Below are 4,879 nucleotides of genomic sequence, written 5' to 3' on the forward strand. Positions count from 1 at the left end.
GCCGAAGGCCAGCATAAAAATTTGGAAGCAAAATTTAAATGCCAACACAAGTATCATTTTCTGACTTGCATGTCCAATCAGACTCGACAAATAACACTTCTTAACCAATCTCTAGTATGATGTGAAATGAGCTCAACAAGCATCTGGATAGCATGAAAAAAACAAAAAAAAAAAAACAGCAACATTGATCACCACATAGGTTCATGCAGCTCAAGGACAAGTCCTTCACCGGTATCTCAAAGTCGATGGATTCCTTCCATAGTAACTGTGGAATGTCTAATGCAGGTTGCTGAATTGCAAGCTCAGAGATGGATCTTGCTCGCTCTGTTTCACCCAAAAATCTTTCCTATTCGGCATAGCTGTTCTACGCATATCAATTCCCAGGTGACGCATATCAATTCTGAGGTGACCACTCCAGATACTTATCATATATATAGCTTATCGAATAAAGCATTCATTACGGCGGTGTAGGCTGCTGTCTTCCATGCACATTTACCATCCAATTTGTTTCCTTGGTTCATTTGGTCAATAAAACAGGTGCCCATTACACGATCCATATCAGGAGTCCAAGTGAAATACCCTTTGCCTTTCCCTTTTGACTGAGATGTTGTTTCAGATGCCATATCTGAGGCAAATATGCACCAGAAAAACATCACAATGTCATGTTCTTAAGAATAGATTCAGCAGCCACTGCATTATAGAACTAAAAGTGAGAGGCAAATAGGCACCTAAAAAATCCATACATATGTTAAATGAAGAACTTATGCTGACTTATCTGGACGGAATCTTTTTGCAAAAGTAATTTGGAGATGTTGCTGAGATCATCACTTATGTGCACAAAATTGTTTGGAGATGTCCTAAATTTATTCTAGTGACTTAAAGCTTCGGCTGGTAAGGATTTTCCAGCACACTGCAACAAAAGAAAGAAACAGAAAAGTCCCGACAAAGCTTTCTTTCTAAAAACAAGACTAATTGGCTACGAGAAACATCAGAATCCTTCTAAAGCCTTCTATGAGTCTCATCAAAAGGAAAGATTTGATGAGACTTCAATATAATTTAACTCACAAGACAGGAGTAGCGAAAGGAGGAGAAAAATAAGCGAAGTATGTAAATAGGGAGAGTTAAAGACGCTTACCAAGCAGCTCTTTCGCCTTTTTGTTGGGAATCTGGGAAGAAACCAGGAAGTTTCTGCAGCTTCAAGATGAACTGAGGTGCCCAGAAATGCCTACGGAGGCCCAGATAAAAACTGCAAAAGAAAAAAGGCGGTCACAGATCTTATGGCAGTAGAACTCGGATAGAAGTGCCCCAACAAAAAATTTGCAATTACGACTTTCAATCTCCAACCGAATTCGATCCCAAACACAAACTTCTAAAACATACAAAAATATGCGAACGACTTCCCGATTCCGATCTTAGTTCAGAACTGATATGACGGATGAAATGAAAGCTTGAATACTTAAATCTAATCGATTCAAACGAAAATAACAACGGATTCAGAGGTCCGTAGATTATACGTATACAGATACATGACTAACCCGTTTGAGCGGAGGCTGGAATGGTTATGGTGAACAGTATCGAGGCCTGAAATGATGACTTGGAGAGATCTAGGCTTGTTTGCTTTGCTGGGTGCAATTTGGTTCGGCAATTCTCGATCCCTCTGGGTGTCTCACAAGCATTATCCTTCCTGGGTGTCTCACAAGCCCTAAATGTGTCTGAAATTTGGGGTGGACAGTGGCGAGAGTGGCGAAGGATGGAGGAAGTGGCCAGAGAAATGGAAGGCAGGGGGGAGACGGTGGTGGGAAAGGTAAGGTATTAGGATTGCAGGTGGAAGTGATGGTGGAGAGCAGAGCCCTAGCGGCTGAGGAAAATGGTGAGTTAGACGGGAAGAAAGGGGTGTCAATATCTTTTGACCCGATTTTAATTTTTGACCCATACTAGATCCGCGCGTGGACCCGTTTAGTTGTGGAATTGGAATTGGAATTCTTTGGTTCAGCCAAAGAATTGGAACCATGGAATTCGATCGATTTAGAATTGTAATTCAATTCTAATTCTATAGGAAAGATAGTACCCAAACACAAGAATTGAAATTGGAGCTCCAATTCCAATTCTACACTCCAATTCTACAGGGAACCAAACGTACCCTTAATTTACAAATTGGTAAGCACTTTTACTACTCCAATCTTTGCACAATATCAAGTTCAAAAAGTTTGAATTTTTAGACTTTAAGTACCTGCAAGTAAGATGAGAAAGAACTTGAGTTAGTCAAGACAGCAAATAAAGATGCAGATAATTGAGAATATCAAAAGAATCATTCTAAAAAATAATAAAAATATGAATTGCCATATCCAATAACTCAACTTATACTTCTAATAAGTAAACAACCATAGATACACATTAAGTAAACAAGAATAACTTACCAATTTCCATAGATACGCATCTTTATGAATTGCCATATCAACATTCCATAGATACGCATTAAGTAAACAAGAATAACTGATCAAAAGAAAGATTGAGTCCTTTTTTACATTTTGCAAAATCCAAGCATTTATACTGTCGAGTACCAATAAATAAGAAGATAAAGAATATAGGTAAGTGTAAACTACCATAAATATAAGATGCAAAATCCAACCACTTGTACTGCCATTTACTTGTAAAAACCTGATTGGTATACTTCAGTACCTATATAAAGAAGAAAAAAAAACAAAAGTTAGTGTAAACAACCATAAACAAAGAAGTAGGGACCATAAACTGTAAAGCACAAACTAGTTTTGCATATAAATGAACCTATCCAATGAAACCATCTTCATGCTTGTATATGACTTTGAACTTGGTCATAGATGACAAAAAAACCATCTAAATGAAATCATAGGTGACAAAAATAATGTTCGGGCTCTTATACTCTTTCCCCCTTAAAAGAATTTCGTTCTCGAAATTTTAACTTGTGCTTATAAGACAAAGTTTTTCCCCGACTCCCAAGTAGCTTTCTTTCATCCCAGATGTTTCTGCAAAAGTTTACCTAGGGAATAGTCTTACGAACGTAATGGTTAAACTATTGTGCTAAGGAAGGTCAGAGAAGGTTTAAAATATTCACGGGGATATAAATTTGGAACTCGATGAAAGAAGAACGTAACTACGAAATTTGTTTGCTACACTTACTAAATTTTGGAATCGTACAACTATGCGTTGGCAACTAGTCCACTATGTAAATCTCCTATCATGCCTACAATTGAATCACTTTGCATGTACTACCCTTTCTAATCGAGGTTCCTTCATTACGAACTACAAAGGATGAATCCTCGCTTAAATCCAAGAATAGTAATGCATAGCACACATATAATCAGATACTTATAAGGATTTAACCTCAAACAAATACAAACATTGACTATTATTAGGGAGACCATTAGGTGCCAAGTCACGTGTTCAACAAGTAGATACATCCCACTCCTTAAAGCATTCACGATATACCTTCAAGGATATAATTTGTTCACTTCGACTACTACAGCAAATGAAGCAAAGTAATTAGGATACCTAGGTTCTGATACCACCTGTGAAGACCCCACCTACTCCTAGGGCGTACCCCAGAGTTTAGTGGATCGTCTGCCTACCTCTCATCAGAACTCACTCAAATCTATCGGAAATATGACGACCTCACCTCACCCTAGGGCGAACCTAAGGGTTTGGCGGACCGCTTACCCAACTCTCGTCGGGACTCACTCACTAGCATTTTTGAAAATGGTAAGGTTCTCAAATCAACCATAATTCAACTTCATTTACAAGCCAAAAGTGAAACGTAGCTTTACATAGCCAAATATCCCAATTATATTAACTTCATAAAAGTACAAGTACAAGGAACTTATACACACTAGATCACGCTTAGTTGCTCCAGACCTCCACTTCCTGTAAGGAAAACAAAAACTAAAGGAATGAGTTAAAAGCCCAGTGAGGTTCCTAAACAAGCAATCAGGTAGGGAAACCATGGAAACATTGCATTTAACAGTTTGAACACTTTGCACAGTAATATACAGTCATTCAAGAAATAAACATTCAATCATTCGGAGGATACGTGCTCACTTGGAGCCATTAATTCAAGTCATTCATTCATTCATTCGCCAACCATTTTCCTTATCCCTCCGACACTAGAAAACATTTGCAAGTGAAAACTCCTTCAATGCTCTTGTCATTCATTCATTGATATCATTGCATTGAATTCACTGACCAATACTCCACCAGATTTCGTGGTAATATTCGAGTATACCAAATATTGTCCCAGGGTCACCCGCAGCCTGACCGAATCCGCTTCTGACTTGAGTCGACTGGCAACGAAGGGCAAGGGCCCAATTTAGCCAAAAGGCTTACATTCATGCACAAGTAGCATTCAATCATTGAAAATTCACTTTTGCTTGGGTCGAGTGCGATAAAGTACACACTCGCCCGTCGAAAATCCATTTAGCAATCATTGGAAGGCATTTAACATTCCAGCAACATTCACAACATTTCACATAGTCATTTAAAGCCTACACATGCAAGGAACACTCACCTTTGAAAGTAGACCAAAGCTAAACGTTCGACTCCGGGTCGTGCTCGTTCCCACCGTTAAATTCTAAAAGTAACTAAGACAAGATGTCATAGTCCGATCATTCAAAACTTAGGTTAATAAGATGCTCACTTTAGCCTTAATCATGAGCCATATTCCTATCTAAAATCGGTCCCTTAAAACACAAAATTCAAAGACAATTTGAAAACCAATCGAAGAATGTCCAAGTGCATTTTAGGGCCATGAAGTACACTTGTTTAAGACCAAAAAATCATCAAAAATCACACCAATTAAGGTTTAAGACCTAGAAAAGTTTTCTCAAAGTTTTCCAAATTCCACTCAATT

The 4,879-nt window shown here is 38.2% G+C and overlaps 1 long non-coding RNA gene across 1 annotated transcript; it reads right to left on the reverse strand.

Annotated features, from left to right (window-relative positions):
- Positions 1-33: 33 nt before the first annotated feature.
- LOC113783622 lies at positions 34-1,876 on the reverse strand. Its single transcript, XR_003469930.1, has 3 exons — positions 1,536-1,876; positions 1,136-1,246; positions 34-910 (listed from the first exon to the last, which is right to left on the reverse strand). It is a non-coding gene; the product is annotated as an uncharacterized LOC113783622 (long non-coding RNA).
- Positions 1,877-4,879: the final 3,003 nt, after the last annotated feature.

Source organism: Coffea eugenioides, chromosome 9, assembly GCF_003713205.1.
Source record: "Coffea eugenioides isolate CCC68of chromosome 9, Ceug_1.0, whole genome shotgun sequence".
In the NCBI taxonomy this organism is placed as follows: domain Eukaryota; kingdom Viridiplantae; phylum Streptophyta; class Magnoliopsida; order Gentianales; family Rubiaceae; genus Coffea; species Coffea eugenioides.